The following is a 23,049-nucleotide window of genomic DNA, read 5'->3' on the forward strand; positions in this document are numbered from 1 at the left end:
TTTGGGTACGGATCTTTCGTCGAACGAACGGTTGTATGTGATTGTTAAGTATGGAGCTAATGCATCAGCATACTCCGAAAGGAACCTAATTAGTATACAGTCTGGCCCAGAAGACTTGCTTTTATTAAGTGATTTGAGTTGCTTCACGACATCGCGGATATTTACTTCTACGTTACTCATGCTGGCAGCTATTCTCGATTCGAATTCTAGAATATTTACTTCGTCTTCTTTTGTGAAGGCATTTCAGAAAGCTGTGTTTAGTAAATCTGCTTTGGCAGTACTGTCTTTGATAGTATCTCCATTGTTATCGCATAGAGAAGGCATTGATTGTTTCTTGCCGCTAACATACTTCACATACGACCAGAATCTCTCTGCATTTTCTGCCACGTTTCGAGACAAAGTTACGTCTCACATTGAACTCCGCGCTAAGTTTCGAGCTTCTGTAAAGGATCGCCAATCTTGGGGATTTTGCGTCGGTTTAAAATTGGCATGTTTGTTTTGTTGTTTCTGCAACAGTGTTCTAACCCGTATTGTGTACGAAGGAGAATTAGCTCCGATGTTTGTTAGTTTATTTGGTATAAACCTCTCAATTGCTGCCAATTCTATTTCTTTGAATTTAAGCCACATCTGGTCTTCACTTATATTATTAATTTGGAATGAGTGGAGATTGTCTCTCAGGAAGGCGTCAAGTAAATTTTTATGTGCTTTTTTGAATAGGTATAGTTTTCGCTTATTTTTAGAGGATTTGGGGATTACAATATCCAATCTCTCTACGACAACCCTGTGTTCACTAATCCCTATATCGCTTTTGATGCTGGTTATTAACTCAGTATTATTTGTTGCTAAGAAGTCAAGTGTGTTTTCACGATCATTTACTATTCGCGTGGGCTCATAGCTAACTGCTCGAAATAATTTTCAGAGAATGCGTTTAGCACAAGTTCGGATGATATTTTATGCGTACCTCCGGAATTTTCGCCAACATGTCGAGGGTAAATTAAAGTCACCACCAACTATAATCGTATGAGTCGGGTACGTGATTCAAATCAAACTCAAGTTTTCTTTGAACCTTTCAGCAACTGTATCGTCGGAACTGAGAGGTCGGTAAAAGGATCCAATGATTATTTTATTTCGGTTGCCAACAATGACCTCTGCCCATACTATCTCACAGGAAGTATCTACTTCAATTTCGCGACAAGTTAAACTACTTCTAACAGCAACAAACACGCCACCGCCAACCGTGTTTAGCCTATCTTTTCGGATCACCGTTATGTTCTTCGCAAAAATTTCGGCTGAGCTTATATCCGGCTTTAGCCAGCTTTCAATGCCTATAACGATTTGCGCATCAGTGCTTTCTATTAGCGCTTGGAGCTCTGGTATTTTCCCAACACAACTATGACAATTTACAACTGTTATACCTATGGTTCCGGTATATATGTTCTTCCTGTGTTCAGCCTGCACGCTTTATGACTGAAGCCCATCTTGTGTTTTCCCGAGACCCTCTAACCTAAAAAACCGCCCAGTCCACGCCACACAGCCCCTGCACCCGTGTAGCCGCCTCCTGCGTATTGTGGACACCTGACCTATTCAGTGGAACCCGAAATCCAACCACCCTTTGGCGAAAGTCGAGGAATCTGCAGCCTACACGGTCGCAGAACTGTCTGAGCCTCTGATTCAGACCCTCCAGTCGGCTCTGTACCAGAGGTCCGCAATCGGTCCTGTCGACTATGCTGCAGATGGTCAGCTCTGCTTTCATCTAGCAAGCAAGACTGGCAGCCTTTATCACATCTGTTAGCCACTCGAAACCAGAGAGAATCTCTTCTGATCCAAAGTGACAGACATCATTGGTACCAACGTGAGCCACCAACTGCAGTTGGCTGCACCCTGTACTTCTCATGGGATCCGGGAGGACCCCTTCCACATCTGGAATGACTCCACCCAGTATGCACACGGAGTGCACATTGGTTTTCTTACCCTCCTTGTCAGCCAAGTCCCTAAGAGGCCCCATAACGCACCTAACGTTGGAGCTCCCAACTACCAGTAGTCCCACCCTCTGCGATTGTCCGGATCTTGCAGGCTGAGTGGTTTCCTCTGAAACAGGATAGGCGACAGCATCTGGCTTAGCGACGGTGTCAGCCACAGACAGCACCTGGAACTTGTTTGTCAGACAAACCGGGTAGGCCTTACGTGCAGCCGCCTGGGAAGTCTTTCGCCCCAGGCCCGAACTTCACTCGCCCACAGGTGAGGGGTCAGCCTCAGTGCGAGCAGTAACTGGGTTGGCCACCGTTGAGGACCGATCGGAGGACTCTGACGCGCTGGACGTCCGTTGGATTCCCACGGCTGGCCCACAACACGGGTGTCCATCCACTGCAGCCCCAAGCTGTGTAACAGAAGCCATCACAGCCTGAAGCTGAGAGCGAAGTGTCACCAACTTGGCTCGCATCCCGCATCCGCACACAACAGTAGCAGCACCTGTCCACACCAAAGACAGTGGAAAACTAAACTATGCAGATAAACGGACTATCGGCACGTGCTGCGCATCTCTAACGTAGACCCTGCCGAAAACGCACGAACTGTGTCTAATAATACGCAGATAATCAAGAAACTAACTACTGAAGCACTCAGGTGAAACTAAATAATTTGCCCCTGATAAGGAACTTGTAATATGTCACAAAATCAGTTTACTTTCTGACGCAAACGAAAACGTGAGAATTGTGGCTGTTAGATTTTAAATTTACAGGCAGAAACTCAAGCAACTAAACTATTAAAGCACACAGATGATATAATAAAATTCGCTTCTGGTTAGGAACTCGTAAATGTCACAAAATCGGTTTACTTATACTAATAGGATAACTGTAGTTTAAGTTTTATGGTGCTTTTCCCATGCCGATTGTGTATCCGTTTGGACGTGTGCATTCGTTTGGTTGCTTCGATTGGAATGCACTTGCCAGAAGGTATCGAAAAAGCAAAACTGAAACTGTGTGTTTGCGCGTGTGTTGCGTCCTGCGTGCCGATTATTAGCTGCAAAAAACAGTAACGCAGTGTTCACAGGCTATGCTCCTTATGTCATGCTGTCTTACGTTACCTGTAGTGCGGCAGTTGCCAACCTGGGGATAGTCGTCTCCTGAACGGGAAAAGAAATTTTTTGAGGGGCAGAAACCAAGAGTGTCCCCTTGTGCGTCAGTCAGAAAACTAGTTTTAATGGATTGTTGTTACTGTCATAAATACTGTAAGACTCTTAATATTGATTGCATAAGAACAATAACTACTTTTTTTCAAATACTATCATTAGTGAGTGATGCTTAGCAGTAGAGGTTACAGCTAGGGAGACGGAAATATCAACGTTGGGTTCTCCACATTCCCACCCCGTACACACATACTTGATACTTTGTACCGTGCATCTATAGCAATAAGAGTGAGACACGTATTAAGTGTTAAATGTCTCTTGAAAATTTCTTCTCCACGTTGTTGGTACTCTTGCAGTGCACCAAAAATCGCTTCTTTACTGACTATATGTACTTTGAAACACTACACAACAGTAACTACATATTTGCTACTATATTGCCGTAAACAAGGCTATAATTACTACACTATTGGCCATTAAAACTGCTACACCACGAAGATGACGTGCTACAGACGCGAAATTTAACCGTCGGGAAGAAGATGCTCAGATATGCAAATGATTAGCTTTTCACAGCATTCACACAAGGTTGGCGCCGGTGGCGACACCTACAACGTACTTACATGAGGAAAGTTTCTAATCGATTTCTCATACGCAAACAGCAGTTGACTGGCGTTGCCTGGTGCACCGTTGTGTAATGCCACGTGTAAGGAGGATAAATGCGTACCATCACGTTTCCGACTTTGATTAAGGTCGGATTGAAGGATATGGAATCGCTGGGTTCAGGAGGGTAATACGGAACGCCGTGCTGGATCCCAACGACCTCGTATCACTAGCAGTCGAGATGACATTCATCTTGTCCGCATGGCTGTAACGGATCGTGCAGCCACGTCTCGATCCCTGAATCAACAGATGGAGACGTTTGCAAAACAACAACCATCTGCACGAACAGTTCGACGGCGTTTGCAGCAGCATGGACTATCAGCTCGGAGACCATGGCTGCGGTTACCCTTGACGCTGCATCACAGACATGAACGCCTGCGATGGTGTACTCAACGACGAACCTGGGTGCACGAATGGCAAAACGTCATTTTTTCGGATGAATCCAGGTTCGGTTTACAGCATCATGATGGTCGCATCGCCGGCCGGAGTGGCCGAGCGGTTCCAGGCGAGCGTATCTTATCAGCGCCGCCGAGTAATGACTTAACTAATGTTCAAAGTAGTAATTTGGTAATTGTGCATAGGGAAATGGAGTGGGCTGCAAATAATGGTGTAGGCAGTGAAACAACTAGTGAACAGGGAAGCATTATCGATCGATCGGTCGGCAACAGCTCGCCTCAGGAATCCGAAATGTCAAGACACAATCTTGCAAATACTGTAGATTCAGGTTTTGCGTCCTCACCGTTTTCTCAAATAAGTCAAGACACATTTTCTGCTTGTGAAAATGTGAATGTTGCCGGTGCAAAAGCACTGCCGAAAAGCATAGAGGAACAGATTCCAGACACTAATACATTATTATTGCAATTAATGCAACATATGGAACAAAGTCAGAGACAAACACAGAAAAAGCTTCAAAAGTTAGACACAATGGAACAAAAGCTTCAAAAGTTAGACTCAGTGGAACATACGCTTGAACAAACACGTGAAGATTTAACTACTGAGTTACATAAAATCGAATCGAAATGTCAAAATGTCTGTAATGACGTAAAAACACAAATTTGTGAGCATTTCCAACCTATTTTTTCGCGGCATGAAAATACATTACAGAATCACGAGTTAGCCATAAAAGAACTGCAAACTATTGTTCATGAAAATCATGAGACCTTGCAAGCTAAAATTGACTCAGTTGTATCTACCGATTTGCTTACGCAACTTGCAAAATCTCAGGAAAACTTAAAGGACACAGTAGATACGATTTCAACACAAATGGACAATCTGAAACTTGGTTCAAAAAAATACACTGAGGAAATAAATACACTATCGGAGAAAGTAGCCGAACTTTCGTATCAGTTGACTAACTTATCTGCTAAGGTAGATCATGATCTGAATGACACAAGACCTGTAACCATCACTGACACAGAAGAGTATGAACAAATTAAGAAATTCAAACAAAATCAGAATCAAATTAATACGCAACACAAAAGAGAAATCCGGAAAGTACAAGATAAGTTGGCACAAGTAATACAAAAATAACATATTTCAGAGGGCACTCACGCTCCAACACAGGAAGAGGGACTTAGAAATACGGAAAAGCCACAAAATAATAACACAGGGCATTTCGGAAATTATGAAAGAAATTGGCAAGGTGCACCGAATTTTGAGATGGAACCGCCAACATGACGTAACAATGACTGATATGCTACTCGCCGACACGATGATTTTGACTATAAGCTGTTCATTACTACACGTAAATTCAAAACATTTAAGAATTTTGGCAACGACATTCATCCACAAGCGTGGCTCCATCAATTCTCTCATTATTTTCCTCCCATCTGGTCATTAGAGCACAGATTAGAACTTATGTGTGGCTACTTAGAGAATGAACCAGCTGAAAGAATGTGATCAGTCATTCATGATTGTCACAGTGAAGGAGAATTTTATCATGCCTTCCTCTCAGCATATTGGTCTCAAGCTACACAAGACCGAGTAAAACATAGCATCATAATGATGATACATTTCGAACATTCTGAATTTTCCAGTCTTGTGAAATATTTTGAAGACATGTTGCACAAGAATCAGTACCTGCCAAACCCATACAGCCCCTCAGAACTCATCCGCATTTGCTTAATCAAATTACCTGAACATTTACGACATATTATTTTGGCAGGACGTTGCAAAGACGACATTGAAGCTTTGCAGGGACTCTTACAAGAATTAGAAATTGACACCGACAATCGCGGAACGCGAAAACAGGAACACAACAATTACAGGTCACATCCGTCACAATTCCGTGATGACAGAAATAACTGGACACGACAAGGCTATTCTCACAACACAAATCGTGACCAAAACAGACACCACCCATATGACAACCGTTGGCAGAATAATAGGTACGGAGAAAGATCGCATTTCCGTAGTAATGAAAGTGACAGAGATAACCATAGAAACAGGCAATATGGGAACCAAAACAATTATTATCAGGGGAGTCAGAATAACTTCAGATGCAACGGTCCACCGTGCAGTGATGATTTAGCGAGAAATTCTCCACCACTTAACCGACAAGAAAGAAACTACAGGAGCTACCGACATGACGACAGACGATATAATCGTAACGACAGACCTGAATTTCATCAGAACTGTTGGGATTCAATCAGGGCAGGACCCTCTCGACAAGGTGAATTTGTAGAAGTTACGTCTACTAATACTAATAACGACGCACGCCAACAAAGAGACAGACAATGACTCGCACCGCAGGCAGCCACGCGCGCTGGCTCGGCTTGAGGAAAATAACATAAGCTAACCTTCAGAAAAATTCCAGTATTCTTTACCGACGTATACAACATGATAATTGCGTTAAAGTTGAAACTCTGTGTACTAAGAAGAGTAAAGGATTGCACCATATTTCACATGTAAAACCGTTTATTGAAAGATAATCTGTTTTTTAACTTAGTCTTTGTCATAAAACTTTTCACTTCACGCTACTAGTACAATTTGTCACACTGAGAAACTGTTAACAAGCAACAATGTTTTGAAGTTAACTATCCAGTCTAGAACGTAGGGAACATTTTTCAACAGAAATTACGAATGCATTGATATAGTGAACAGACGTCATAGTGTTATTGTGTGTGTACATTCTTGCTTGTTAGTTGCACGATTACGTAACGACTATCAGGCTTACATACTTAGAACATATACTGGTACTGCTAATGAGATTTTAATGCAACATTTTGGTTTACTTGAAAATACATTCTGTATTTAAAGTACTTTCTGTGAGATACCAGATGACACAATGGTTAGTTTATGTGACAGCTACATGTATTTATCACGATGCTACTAATGAGTGACAATTTACAATGTTGCTTTTGCGGTGTTTCTGTTTTATATCTGCACAGTTTTTCTCTATTATTCTGGAAAGTAAAACATGTTTTAGTAGTAACTTTTGTGGTATAGCTACAATGAGACAGCCTTTTTCGTAGCACAACAATACGTTACATTATAGTACTTTCTTGATCACGGTAAGGTACGTAATAACTACGATATCTATATGCAAAGCATTTCACTTTCGTTTATGATGAGGTAAGTACATTGATTTCAGCAGAACTTTGCTTACAGAGGACGGTAACTACGACACTTCCACAGAGATTATCTTACAACAAGACGCACAGTTTAGCGCTACAGTACACGTATTAGAGTGAGTAATTTTGTACTTAAAACATTTATTTTCAAAGATTTTGAATTACAAAGATACAGAGGTTTTCCCATGATACATTTCATTCCATTGCTGTAATCTGTAACACCTGAGGGTATAATTACATTAATCCTCAGGGGGGTACACGCTTACTTTGTGTACCATGTGTTTGGCAAACACAAGGAGCCCTAGCTAATATGGTATTTGCTTATACAACTTTACACATCGGTACCAAATTTCTGTAACACAGAATTACACAGATATCTGATTATTTGACAGAGAAACAAACATTCTTTTTCCTACATCAGTGACACATGTTTACGCAATTACACAGTTGGATAACTCCACACTTATGAAATTGTATTTTGTCTGTAGTTCGTGAACTCTTCATATTTTTTCGGAACCATTGTGATACTATGAGAGCTTTGAATGATGTATCTGGTATGGGATCACGATTTTTAAAGTACGTTTGAGGTAGATGACACTTTTGACATGTGCAGAGAATTTTTTTTAGGTTTTGAAATTATTGGAGGAAGCTACGACGATTTTGAGATTTGGCTGAGGTTTTATGATGTTATGATGACGATGTGTATTACGCTGTTGCGGTATGTTTATGATCAATAAGCTGATGCTATATGAGGAATTTGATTATGCTACATATTTATTATGATGAAATATTGAAGAAGTGTTTATGAATATGTATATGTGAAATAAAGCAAGGAATAATGAGTAGTGGTTAGGGACTCTGGTTTGTGAAAAAGGATGTTGGAAACCAAGAATCGTACTTTAAAATGTGTGTAAATGCGTGAATGTATCACAATGCCGCCGAAAATTTTTTGCACACTGTTATATTTATAGGATTTCGTTTCTACACATTTGTAATGCAAATTTTCGACCTGTGAAAATTTTTATATGAGACTGTCACTGTAACGGAAACTGCTGTCGTAAATATTTCACAAGGGGAGGCTGCCAATTGTGAAATTCAGATTCGATTCATACTGCGCATAGTAAAAGCTCATGGCCAGATGTGTAATGTGGCAAAGCACCAAGATGCACTTCTCAGCCGTTGTTGAGAAAATCGACAGTTAAAAGAAACCGTTGCGGTGAAATACTCTCTACGATAAATAATTTTTCCACAGCGTCGTGGCGCAGCGGTAAGTGCTCGGGATTGTAATCCAAAGGTCGCTGGATCGAATCTCGCACCATGCAGCTTTTTTTTTAGTATTTGTTTTTACGTAATTCATATATATATATATATATATATATTTCCTGGCAATCAGTTGCAACAATTATGCACATAATAAGTTGTTGAAAGTCGTTTGTCGTGGAAAAACTGGCGACTTCGAACATCATTATGTTTTCCGCAAACAAAGTTGTATTTCACAAATGTTATTAATTGTCTTCATAATGTTAACCACCTATAGTTAACGGAAGACGTAGAAACGATATTCCGAAACGAATATGTATAACGTAAGTCAAACATTCGAATTAGAAATGAGACCCCACGAACACAAATTCGCTGTGGCAGGTATGAAATATAAACTCCGTTACTCGCTCGTTATACTTGAAGGACAGATGTTGAATGGGCCGAAACGAGCCGCCGCATAACAGCGTAGTTGCCTGCTAACTTCGAAAGAAGGTAGATGCGGTCCCTAGCGCAACTTATAACATCGTCGAAAATCACTGCGGACGGGAGAGTTTTGGTGCACCCTGTTAAAAAAACGGAAAAATGGAGGCGGTACAATTGGAGACCGATCCGCCTTCACCAACATGCATAAGCAATTCATTAATAGTTTATATATATATGTATATATATATATATTTACAAAAAACTAACAATAAAAAAAATTGTATGGCGCGAGATTACGAACCCGACCACTTACCTCTGCACCACGACGCTGTAGAAAACTATTAATCGTAGAGAGTATTTCACCGCAATGGTTTCTTTTAACTGTCGATTTTCTCGACAACGGCTGAGAAGTGCATCTTGGTGCTTTGCCACATTACACCTCTGGCCATGAGCTTTTATTATGCGCAGTATGAATCGAATCTGAATTTCACAATTGGCGGCCTCCCCTTGTCAGTAAGAAAGGTAATTGACCTTAACGTAATGCGTTTTGGGCGCCCAGCTGAGAGATATTCGTCTGACAACAGAGATCCATTAGGTGGAGAAAAAAAGGAGGCCATTATCCTCGCCATTGACAGTTCTTTGTAGAAAGCATCGCAAATACGACACCCACAAACTTGAAAACATGATTACACTGTAGAGTTCTTAATTTATGATATTTACTGAAATGAAATGATGAGAAACATTTCATGTCTATTGTCTTGCTAGTTGGAAGATTGTTTACCGCATTATGAAATGCCTTATGGCTAGCGAATGACGTTTCACGCCTTGCTTTGCCTATTTTGTTTAATATCTAGTTTCTAGCTGCACTGCAGCATTGGTTAAAATAAAATTTAGTAGATGTACTAATATAGTTATTTTATGCCTACAGATCCAGTAAAAAATAATTTTATGATCTACTTCCAGGAAAACGAGGGAACATAATTGGAATTGCACAAATAATTTTTTTACAATTTGGTAACTTGTCTGCTAGAGTAAGTTCTCGTGATGCATCACTCTAATGTTAAGATGTGACATAGGTATTAAACATGGCCATTTTTATTGTAATATTTTTTCTGCTTGAGCTTTGTCATGATTAGATATAAGTTATAGTATTTGCTGCTGCTGTTTGCCAGGCATAGTGTTACTGAATCTGACTTTGTATTACTCTGTTAAGCCAGTTACTACGGATTTATTTTTCTTGTTTGCTGCACAGTGCCTTATATTAGTTGTAATACTGCAATTGCTTTGCCAATTTCCATTTTTTTTTGTCATTGCTGTTTGTGTTAATTGTTTTGTACTGCTGCATTGCCTCGTCCCTTAGTTTAGCATCTGAGCTCAGTAGATTTAAGTTAGCTTAAGATGGGGTAGGCTATATAAGAGAACGAGTTGTGATGAATTGGAAGAAATGCATTGAGGAGCTATAAGAAAATGGTTTGGCCAAAAAAAAAAAAAGGATTTTGAAAGAGGATGTGAACAAAAAGTAGGGTTTAGGAACAACAGGTTTAGGTAGGATTTTCTTAGAAATAAATGATGAGGTAAGATAATTGAAAATAAATAATGAGGTAAGAAATATGTGAACATATAAATACAGAAAGCATGCCTGGATAGGATTTTTTTGGTGGAAACAAATGTTGAAATAAGAGCAAAGATCTATGGAATGAAGTTTTGGGTTGGGCTGCAGTACCAAATGTAACACTGAAAACGAACCCTGTCCTTTCCTTTTGTGTTATCCCGCTGTGTGTTTGTGTACTCTTGCATATTTGTGTTTTTCCTGTCTTTATGTGTTTAGCTGATACGAGCTATGTTGTAGAATTTTTCTAATAATATGTTATTTGCTTTGTAAAGATGTTTAGACATTATTTATTCTGTTTTGTTTTAATGCTCATGTGTGAAGTTGATGTTTCAAAAGTTATTCTGATCGTTTATGTATGTACTTATGTCATAATTCTTGTAACACTGATGTACATGTTTATTTCTATTCTTTTGTAAAGTCTGTTTTACTACAAATGTTATCTGTATTGTTATGTTCTTTAATGATGTATTTTGTACCTTTGTATTTGTATTCTTATGTTATAAAATTGTAATTGTCACCAGTTCATCAAATTAAGTAACTTGTAAGTTACATTTCACTGCACACGTTTCTGTTGGTCATAGTATATGGACAATATGTGAGAAGTAGGGACTGATAGTGTTTGTACGTGTGTTAATAATTCAGCACGGGACTGATTAACAGCATTGCTGGTTCTAAGGAAAATTCCAAAAACTTTGTGAGTGCACGAGTGGTGGTTTATGGACTTGCTATATTGTCCACAAGACTCTTCAATGGTGATTGTGCACCTGCACAGTCACAACAGATGGCTGCTGGCCATCTCTACAAGGACTACAGTGGGTCTGCATCTTTGATGACCCACCAATACCATTATTTCTACAAGGACTGCAGTGGGTCTGCACTTCTGGTGACCCACCAATACCGTAATCTCTAACAAGACTACAGCAGTCTGCTCTGTGATGACCTACCTACCAATATTCTTCAACTTCGACTGACTCTGCTGTGGGTTTGCTCTGTTGTGCCCCATTACCTGTCTTCATGTCAAGAGTCAGCACTGTCTTTCCGTTGGAAGGGCAACACTACTTTTTCAAGACTGCATGGAAATCCACTACTCAGACTTTGAGAAGTACACTGCAATTTTACTGTGATGAACGATCAGGACTGTCTTTATGGACTGTGAGAAAATTTTAGCTTTTGACCAAATCAATAAGTGTGTGTATTTCATTTCTTTGTTATTGTAACTGTGAAAAAATTTTAACAAATATGTATTGGCCAGTGCCCACAACAATTTGTAAAATTTTTTGTGAGGAACATGGGGGCTATGTAAGTAGGCTATTTATGTTTTCTTATTAGTAACTCCACGTAGCGCTCTGTATGAAAATCACTGGCTGTGCTGTGTGCAGTCTGTGGCTAGTTTGCATTGTTGTCTGCTATTGTAGTGTTGGGCAGCTGGATGTTAACAGCGCGTAGCGTTGTGCAGTTGGAGGCGAGCCGCCAGCAGTGGTGGATGTGGGGAAGTGAGATGGCGGATTTTTGAGAATGGATAATCTGGAGGTGTGTCCATCAGAAACAGTACATTTGTAAGAATGGATTTCATGAACTGCTATATATATTATGACTATTAAGGTAAATACATTGTTTGTTCTCTATTAAAATCTTTCATTTGCTAACTGTGCCTATCAGTAGTTAGTGCCTTCCGTAGTTTGAATCTTTTATTTAGCTGGCAGTAGTGGCGCCTGCTGTATTGCAGTAGTTCGAGTAACGAAGATTTTTGTGAGGTAAGTGATTTGTGAAACGTATAGGTTAATTTAGTCAGGGACATTCTCTTGTAGGGATTACTGAAAGTCAGATTGAGTTGCGCTAAAAAAATATTGTGTGTCAGTTTATGCACAGTCATGTATAATTTTTCTAAGGGGACGTTTCAAGTGTTATAATTAATTACTGTTACGAGTGACAGTGGTCAAACACAAAGCGTTAGTGATCTAACGTCTTTCAATTTCTGCCAACCGAAAGGTAAGTATTCCAGGAATCAACTGGTTTACAAACAGTAAGTATAGTACGTACGTTTGAACTTGCTTGATTTTAAATGGGGTGCAGGTTTGGATGAAGCAACTGCCGCTAGGAAATGCATGAGTAATGCAGAGGAAGCATGTTTTGTACCAAGTATCTACCCTCACTGTGGATAGTTAGCTTTCTTTTCTGACAAGGAGTTGTAGGCACCACTCACTGTATACTGAGAGTCGCTTCATTGTTCATTCTAACACCCGTTTTACTCGAACGTAACACAAGAGTTATTGATGTGAAAGTAGATTTTTGTCTATGATAAGAACGAAAACAGAAAGAACGAAATGAATGGACTTGGAGGGTGATTAGAAATAAGCAGTACAAACTGTCTCATTGATACATTAGTTCGAGGTTCATTAAAACACCTACAAAAAGTAAATATCGGATTATTGAAGTTTTGCAGGTGGGGGGCCTACAAGAGAAAGGAGACCAGGGGTCCTTTCTTTGAATGTTAAAGAAAAAGATTTTCAAAAACTGCTGTTTAAGCTGTTTTGATACTTAAAACTGCGAAAAAATTGTAAAAATATTTTATTTTAGACAGAAAATTTTTAAATTTCTCTAAGTGTGTAGCATTCACAGTGTTTTCTGAGTAACTTCTCTTCTATAATTGTTAATGTAACATGCTCATAAGGTCTTTAGTTAACACAAGAGTTGATAAACAAATGAAAAGCAGGAGTGCTTCTGTCAAGGCACAAGGATATTTCGATCCTGTAAAGCGAACTCAATACCGCATTTTAAAAGGCGGCGAGAGAACGTAGTCCAATTACGAATCGCGCAGCTGTTGCTGCTACAGCCACACTGCGTGCACGACGCATCGGCGAACCGACGACACCGCCCCCTCCACGATCAACTGTGCTTCGCTGTCAAATCACTTTGTAATTCTGATCCAGGTACAGACGTTCAGAAAAATTCGAGGAAATATACACTATCATTCGCTCAAGACGACTCAGTACATGAACTAGTACGTCTAACTACTAAAACACACTTTTCGCTGCCTAAATAAATGCAGTAAAACTAACTTAGTTCCGTCAACTAGTCTGATCAAAAAAAAAAAGAAAAAAATGGCTCTGAGCACTATGGGACTTACCATCTGAATTCATCAGTCCCCTAGACCTTTGAACTACTTAAACCTAACTAAGGACAGTTCGCTCATCCATGCCCAAGGCAAGATTCGAACCTGCGACCGTAGCAGACGCGCGGTTCCGGACTGAAGCGCCTAGAACCACTCGGCCACCGCAGCCGGCAGTTTGATCCATTTGCTACCTGAAGATGATGGGTGAACATCAAAATACTTCATGCTTATCAAGTAAAACAACTGATGTAGAAATTCTCTGTACTTCCTAATCTAACTTTACAGTCGCAGCAACAAAAACAGCCCACCATGGACGAGAAGGTATAAAAATTAGTGAGTTATCTCAAATAGTGTTACTCTACTGAAATTAATTCCAAAATTAATCAATATTGGAAAAAAAGCACTGGTCACCATAATACGCGAGGAGTCACATGTTGTCTTCTGTTTATTAGAGAAGAAAGATGTTATTTTTGAAACTCGTTTCATGCCGCACAAAAATGAAAAACTCCAGACTGTCAAGACGAAAGTCCCAAGTCCCCTTCACACTGAGCTACTGCTGGCGGAACGTTGTTTCCAACAGCGGCCTTCACATGACACCACTCGCTGGCGCATTTCATAAGAGACCACGCCTCGTATTCTCGCCTATGAAAATTCTGCACATGACGTCAGCATAGCAGTAGCAGCTACGGATCAACAGCGCTAGCGGTAGCATCAAACGCTGATCGCAGCAACAGCGGCAACTGTTCTCAATGCCGGCGAACCGCGTCGCGCTGTGTTTAAGGCTCAGGCGCTGCAGAAAAGCACTCCTCACGTTCTAACGCCGGCCGGGGTAGCCGAGCGGTTCTAGACGCTACAGCCTGGAACCGCATGACCGCTACGGTCGCAGGTTCGAATCCTGTCTCGGGCATGGATGTGAGTGATGTCCTTAGGTTAGTTAGGTTTAAGTAGTTCTAAGTTCTAGGGGACTGATTACCTCAGATGTTAAGTCCCATAGTGCTCAGAGCCATTTGAACCATTTGAACCACGTTCTAACAATACCACCACTTGCAAAGTGGTTAGAAATCAGATTAATAATGTTGATCACGAAGCTTATGTTCGCTTTATGGGGCAACAACAAAGTTATTCACTGTGGATGGTATCATCAGAATGGAAATAATGAAGTCGCTGTAAAAAAGTCATTAACTTTAAGATTTCGTCGAAGTTGTTATGGCTCATCTTGTTGATTCTAGGGTGATTCCACTTTGACTGCTAGGAGGTCTAGACCTGTATTTTAGCAATATTTGAAGACCTAACAAATGCGTTTTTCAGAGAATTCTTAATGATCAAACAATCCCACATCAGAACAATGGTATGGTAGGAATAATTTTTGACTTGGTGTTCACGATCCACATTTTTATTAACCTTCTAGCAAATTCACATATACTTCTTCTTAATTGTCACATCACCAATAAAACGGTTTTGTATCAATCTTCATATATTTAATTTCCACTTTAACCAACCACAAGACTTTTACTGCTCTTTTACAAAGCGAAATAACAACTTCTACAAAAGTGAAACAAAGACTGCTCTGTGCGCATTCGCGCCAAAACTCTTACAAGTAAGTCAAAAGAATATGACAGTCTCACAGAAATGAATACACACAAGAACCGTATCACTGTAATATATCGATACATCGGAGTACCTATACATTAATAAAACGAAATGTGTTATTGTCACAAAAATATGTTACTACGCAGAAAAGTAGTACGACATCACTGGTATCGAGAACTGGGGTTGGAGTGCCGTAATGTCACGTAAATAAAGAACCATTACAACGTGAAGACGCCCTAACTGTTAGGATATACCTCTGAATTCTGGGCAGGCAGTCTAACAATAGCAGCAATGACAACAATGGGAGAAAAGCAGGTAGTGCCCTAACGGAAACGCGAAGCGCGTACTAATAAGGCAGCTCGGGAAGCTCTGCCACGATTTGGCTCCCACAATTCGAACAGGAGGTGGTACACAAGTCACTGATATGCTGTCGGGCAGACAAATGAAGGTGGCTTGAGGAATACTGAATTAAATGACTCAATCCACTGTCCAAGACTTTAAATTTGCGTGCTTAGCTTTGGCGCAGATTACAGAAATTACCGTCTGATTTTAGTTTCAACTCCCGGGGGCGGGGGGATCGCTCCCTCATCCCGTCCTGCCTTTAATCTGCTCTTGATGAGATAGGTTTCGTCCACTGAAAATTAAAAGATTCAAAAAGGGGTTGGGGTGAGGGGGGAGTGTTCTAATACCTGATTGCAGTCAAGGGTCAAAACACTGCTCTCTAGTGTAAACGCTAATTCATAGATTGTAATGAATGGTAGCGAACACCGGCGTACTGTCTGGAAATGCTCGTTCGTTGTGTTTGCCTGCATTCACTGCGGTGCGAGGCAAGCTTTTTGGATGCTGCCGGATTAGCGACGTAGATATCGACTGCGGAACCGGTTGCGCCTCCAAGCGCTTGTTGGCAGCTGCAGCAGCGCCGCGCTATGCCGCCTACCTGTCGCTGTCGCTGATAACTACTGCAGGTGTGGCCGGCTGCGAGCTTCTGCTGCTCTAAGAGGCGACTGTCCGCGGCTCTGCCAGACCTCACGGGCGTCGCTTCTCGTGACGTCACCGCAGGAGCAAGGTCCAGGGGCCCGAGATACAGCCGCGTACCACGTCAGCTGAGAATCCCACAGGCGGCGTCCCACGCCAGCCTCAAGCCTCATCGCGCGATCGCTGCGGCGCAACTTCGGCACTGTCCCACGTGAACGGCATTTCGGCGGCCGAACACCCCGCATGGGGTCTCCCGGCCAACAATGCCGTACGATCATGATCATTTCATTTTGACGCTCGGGGCACTGGCTGAGTTCACCTACAACGGACGACGTTCGAATAACAACTTGCTTGAATCTACATGATGAGCATCAATGATTACAAAAATTTATTTCTAAAGAATTATTCTATACAGTGTGGTCCATTGATCGTGACCGTGCCAAATATCTCACGAAATAAGCGTCAAAAATGGCTCTGAGCACTACGGGACTTAACAGCTGTGGTCATCAGTCCCCTAGAACTTAGAACTACTTAAACCTAACTAACCTAAGGACATCACACACATCCATGCCCGAGGCAGGATTCGAACCTGCGACCGTAGCAGTCGCGCGGTTCCGGACTGCGCGCCTAGAACCACGAGACCACCGCGGCCGGCCAAATAAGCGTCAAACGAAAAAACTACAAAGAACGAAACTTGTCTAGCTTGAAGGGGGAAACCAGATGGAGCTATGGTTGGCCGCTAGATGGCGCTGCCATAGGTCAAACGGATATCAATTGCGTTTTTAAAATAGGAAGCCCCATTTGTATTCCATATTCGTGTAGTACGTAAAGAAATATGAATGTGTTAGTTGGACTACTTTTTTCGCTTTGTGATAAATGGAGCTGTAATAGTCACAAACATATGGCTCACGATTTTAGACGAACAGTTGGTAACAGGTAGGTTTTTTAAATTAAAATACGGAACTTAGGTACGTTTGAACATTTTATTTCTGTTGATCCAATGTGATACATGTACCTTTGTGAACTTATCATTTCTGTGAACACATGCTGTTACAGCGTGATTACCTTAAATACCACATTAATGTAATAAATGCTCAAAATTATGTCCGTCAACCTCAATGCATTCGGCAATACATGTAACGACATTCTTCTCAACAGCGAGTAGTTCGTCGTCCGTAATTTTCGCATATGCATTGACACTGCGCTGACGCATGTTGTCAGGCGTTGTTGGTGGCAAATATCCTTCAACCTTCCCCACAGAAAGAAATCCGGGGACGTCAGATCCGGTTAACGTGCGGGCCACCGTATGGTGCTTCGACGACCAGTCCACCTGTCATGAAATATGCTATTCGATACCTCTTCAACCGCACGCGAGCTATGTGCCGGACATCCATCATGTTGGACGTACATCGCCATTCTGTCATGCAGTGAAACATCTTGTAGTAACATCGGTAGAACATTACGTAGGAAATCAGCATACATCGCACCATTTAGATTGCCATCAACAAAATGGGGGCCAATTATCCTTCCTCCCATAATGTCGCACCATACATTAACCCGCCAACGTCGCTGATGATCCACTTGTCGCAGCCAGCGTGGATTTTCCGTTGCCCAATAGTGCATGTTATGCCGGTTTACGTTACCGCTGTTGGTGAATGACGCTTCGTTGCTAAATAGGTGCAAAAAATCTGCATCGTCCCGTAATTCCTCTTGTGCCAAGTGGCAGAACTGTACACAACGTTCAAAGTCGTCGCCATGCAATTCCTGGTGCATAGAAATATGGTACGGGTGAAATCGATGTTGATGTAGCATTCTCAACACCGATGCTTTTGAGATTCCCGATTCTCACACAATTTGTCAGCTACTGATGTGCGGATTAACCGCGATAGCAGCTAAAACACCTACTTGGGCATCATCATTTGTTACAGGTCGTGGTTGACGTTTCACATGTGGCTGAATACTACCTATTTCCTTAAATAACGTAACTATCCGGCGAACGGTTCGGACGCTTGGATGATGTCGTCCAGGATACCGAGCAGCATACATAGCACACGCTCGTTGGGCATTTTGATCACAATAGCCATAAATCAACACGATATCGACTTTTACCGCAATTGGTAAACGGTCCATTTTAACACGGGTAATGTATCACGAAGCAAATACCGTCCGTACTGGCGGAATGTTACGTGATACCACGCATTTATACGCTTGTGACTATTACAGCGCCATCTATCACAAAGCGAAAAAAGTGGTTCAACTAAAACATTCATATTACTTTACGTACTACACGTATATACAATAAAAATGGGGGTTCCTATTTAAAAAAAAACGCTGTTGATATCCGTTTGACCTTTGAAGCGCCATCTAGCGAGCGAACTATAGTGCCATCTGGTTTCCCCCTTCGTTCTTTATAGTTTTTTCGTTTGATGCTTATTTCGTGAGATATTTGGCCCGGTCACTACCAATGGACCACCTTGTATACAGCAATGTAGTTTGTTACAAATGGTAAACCAGCTCATGAAGTTTTTATGACATGTGTTCTGACAGAATCTGCTTCCTTTCCTTTTTCTCTCTTCTTACAGGTAGCAAAATACATGAGGGTTACCCAAAAAGTAATGCACCACATTTTTTTCTCAACCGAGAACAATGCTACGAATGCGAAATGTTACGTATGTGTTGTTTATAGTCTCCTGAGTGAGAGAGCCAAGTTTCCGTCACGTCCGACAAAACTGCGGAACAGTTTCAAAACGGCGCCTGTAGGTGATGTACGTTTCAAGGAACGTACTGTCATTGAATTTCTCACTGCAGAGAAAGAAACTGTGGGGAATATTCACGAACGCTTGTGCAAAGTCTTTGGAGCGTCTGCTGTCGACAGGAGTGCAGTTAATCACTGGGCACGGAGGATGAGGTCATCAGAAGGCGGTTCAGCGGAGCTCCACGATTTGCAGCGGTTGGGAAGACCATCCATGGCTGTCACACCTGACATGTTGCAGCGAGCTGATGTTGTCATTCGCTAGGGCAGACGCATTACTGTGTTCAAATGTATGTGAAATCTTATGGGACTTCACTGCTAAGGCCATCAGTCCCTAAGCTTACATACTACTTAACCTAAATTATCCTAAGGACAGACACACACACACCTATGCCCGAGGGAGGACTCGAACCTCCGCTGGGACCAGCCGCACAGTCCATGACTGCAGCGCCTCAGACCGCTCGGCTAATCCCGCGCGGCAGACGCATTACTACTCGGCAGTTGACGCTGCATCTGTCAGTCAGCACCGGAAGTGTGGATGCAATTAATAGGACTCTTGGATATTCAAAAGTGTGTAGAAGATTAGATCCCGCGGTGTCTAACGGTGGACTAAAAAAATGGTTCAAATGGCTCTGAGCACTATGGGACTCAACTGCTGTGGTCATCAGTCCCCTAGAACTTAGAACTACTTAAACCTAAGGACATCACACACATCCATGCCCGAGGCAGGATCCGAACCTGCGACCGTAGCGTCGCGCGGTTCCAGACTGTAACACCTAGAACCCCTCGGCCACTCCGGCCGGCCTAACGGTGGATCACAAATTGCACAGAAAAAGCATTTGTCTTGATTTGATGCAACGTTTGAAAGCCGAGGGGGAGGCCTTCTTGTGCCGGCTTGTGAGAGGTTATGAAACCTGGGTTCACCATGTTGAGCTCGAAATAAAACGACAGTCGATGGGATGGCGGCGTTCCCACTCCCCACAGAAGAAAAATTCAAAGCAACTGCCTCCGCCCGTTTGGTCATGATCACCGTGTTCTGGGAATGTGAAGGTGTGATTCTCATTCATGTGATGCCAAGAGGTGGTGCCATTAATTCAGAAGCATATGTCAAAACATCAACAAAACTCAAGGAGCGCTTCTGCCTACTTTGGTGCCACAGCAACCCAGGAGATGTTTTGCTTCAACACGATAACACTCGCACAGAAGTCTGAGGACTCCAACTGGGTCAGACATCCACTCTACAGCCTGGACTTTCATTTTTTTGGGGCATTAAAGGATGCCATTCCTGGAAGACATTTTCAGAACGATGAGGAGGTGATTGAGAGAGTGAAGCACTGCCTCCGCCACCAGGGCAAGAAATGGCACCGACAGGGCTTTCACGACCTTGTTTCGCGCTTGAGGAAGGCCAAGAACTGGACGGAGATTACGTGGAGGAACAGGCTGTGTAGATGAAACACTAGTCTTTCTTGCGTATCATTCTCATTAATACACAATTTTTGAAGAAACAAATGCGGTGCATTACTTTCTAGACAACCCTCGTAGAAGTGCTATTCTCATGGTAGCTCCTAGGCAGCTGAACGCACACCGTCCTCTGTAACACAAATGAGCTCGGAAACAGTTATCTGAGCGGGCAAGCGAACTTCATTCAGGCTTAACATGTACAAATGTGGTGTATTTGCCGCAGTAGTTAAAAAGTCTCAAATCCGCTAGAATATAAACACTGTGACGCCTCTGACTCTTTGTAAACTCTCTCTTAACACATAGTCTTGTGTTATCTTTGAAGCATGTTGAAGCATGTTTCGATTACAAAAGCAAACAGCACGAATAAATAAGTGACTGGTGCAGTTTCTCATTATTTAAATTGTGAACAATAGTTGGTTAAAAGTGAAATGATTATGTTGCTTGCACTGAATAACAGATTTTAAAGTTGTTTTCTATGTACCACTTATCACGAATTATACGTTATTATCTTTTTTTGCAATGCATGCCTTTCAGCTTTTAGTCTGGTACTTTCTCGGTGGTCAGCCTTACTGTTGCTATGAGATTGTTCCCTGGCTTCGTATACTTTATACAGTCCATACTGAACTTTTGTAAATACACTACTCAGTACCCTTTCGACATTCCTCTTCTGCTGACTTCTTTTCATCGTGCTCTTGCTCATTCCCATTCAACCATTAGCTTCCACAGCGCCAATGACAGTCAGGTGGTTAGGTAGCACCATCTCTTGTTTTCACCGAGTTAGCGTCATTTGCTTTCCCCACGCATTTTCAGACAGAATACAGGCTTCTTCATGTCTTACAGACAAATCGTATTGTTCGTACGCTGTATAACACGTCGGGATCGGTGGTCTAGCGGTTAAGCGTGAAGCATGAAACAAATACGTCACGCGATGTCATCCTGGAATCTGTCTGCCTGCCTTTAACCTAGCCTCCACCTCTTAACGGTGTCAACAGTCACCAGGAACGGCACGTGGTTCGAATTCCACGTCAAACCGGAGATCACCTTCCCCAGTTGTATTACTGGGATAGGTTAGGGACAGGCAAGTCGTCGATGTGGCGTCCAGCGGAAAGACTCACATCAAGCCGCGGAGGTACCTGAAATTCATCAGTAAACACTTCCGGGCTAAGTTGCCGTGGTCGATCTGTAGAACTTCTTCTCCCTGACGTTTCGTTCTCAACTACGGAGAACATCTTCCGGGGTGAGTCGACGACTCACCCCGGAAGATGTTCTCTGTAGTTGAGAACGAAACGTCAGGGAGAAGAAGTTCTACAGATCGACCACGGCAACTTAGCCCGGAAGTGTTTACTGATGAAGATGCCGGCCGTGAAAGCCTACATGGGATGATCGGTACCCTTTGAGTCATACCGTATTATTTTCAATTATTTTGTGTCGACTGATACTTATCAGGTGTTTTGTCAACTTAGATCCTGAACTAAAACCTTAACAAGGAAATACGTTCAGTAATATGGGTAGTTTATTAATAACGTTATTGCGGATGGATCTGTCGTCCTTTATCTTCTTATTCGTTGTTCCACTTTTAACTTACTATTCATTTTTTGCAGTACTGCTCCTGCTCCTGCATTACCTACTCTGGGACGGAAAAATTCCTAGTGAGATAGAAAATGCAGTTCACGAAATATGCATTGCGACATCCGATCAGTCTTATTCGCCTTTTCTTTCTATGGCCCTGCAGTTCACTGTGAATGTTGGGTCTCTTCAACAGTTCTCCTCATTCTGGAAACATTCCCCAGGCTGTGGCTAAGCCATGTCTCCGCTATATCCTTTCTTTCAGGAGTGCTAGTACTGCATGGTTCGCAGGAGAGCTTCTGTAAAGTTTGGAAGGTAGGAGACGAGGTACTGGCAGAAGTACAGCTGTGAGGGCGGGGCCTGAGTCGTGCTTGGGTAGCTCAGTCGGTAGAGCACTTGCCCGCGAAAGGCAAACGTCCCAAGTTCGAGTCTCGGTGCGGCACAAAGTTTTAATCTGCCAGGAAGTTTCATATCAGCGCACACTCCGCTGCAGAGTGAAAATCTCATTCTAGTTCTCCTTCAGCCCATTTTCTACGGGTATTCCACGATCCCATCTATCCACCTGACACCATCCTCGCTGACACTCTGAATCTCCATCTTATGTCCTCTTGGCTACTTTTGTACGATTCACCCATGCCATGTATCCGCCCACCTCAGTCTGACTGACTTCACTATTCTTCAAATAGGTGGATCTTTATGTACAGTGCAGAGCTCGTTGTACTTCCTCCTTCATCTTCCTCTTTCACAGATGGCGCCGCCGGTTCTCCAAAAGTCCTTTCTCCCAATGGCATCTAGCAGTCTTTTAATGTCAATTAACAAGTTTCGAAAGATTATGTAAGCATTGGTAAGTAAGTCTTTCATAAATGGTTCATTTGTTGATTCCATTTAGAAGCATAGAGGAAAACAGTTTTTCATTCGGAAAAACCTTTGTTGTTTGCTATTTCT

The 23,049-nt window shown here is 42.1% G+C and overlaps 1 protein-coding gene across 1 annotated transcript in view; it reads right to left on the reverse strand.

Annotated features, from left to right (window-relative positions):
* The window catches only part of LOC124788309 (15-hydroxyprostaglandin dehydrogenase [NAD(+)]-like), a 91,422-nt gene extending 75,037 nt beyond the window's left edge, over window positions 1-16,385 (reverse strand). Inside the window, exon 1 of the mRNA XM_047255544.1 lies at window positions 16,288-16,385. The gene's annotated coding sequence lies outside the window, so the exon portion shown is untranslated. The remainder of the gene's footprint in view (window positions 1-16,287) is intronic.
* Between the last annotated feature and the right edge of the window lie 6,664 nt (window positions 16,386-23,049).

Source organism: Schistocerca piceifrons, chromosome 3 (assembly GCF_021461385.2).
Source record: "Schistocerca piceifrons isolate TAMUIC-IGC-003096 chromosome 3, iqSchPice1.1, whole genome shotgun sequence".
In the NCBI taxonomy this organism is placed as follows: domain Eukaryota; kingdom Metazoa; phylum Arthropoda; class Insecta; order Orthoptera; family Acrididae; genus Schistocerca; species Schistocerca piceifrons.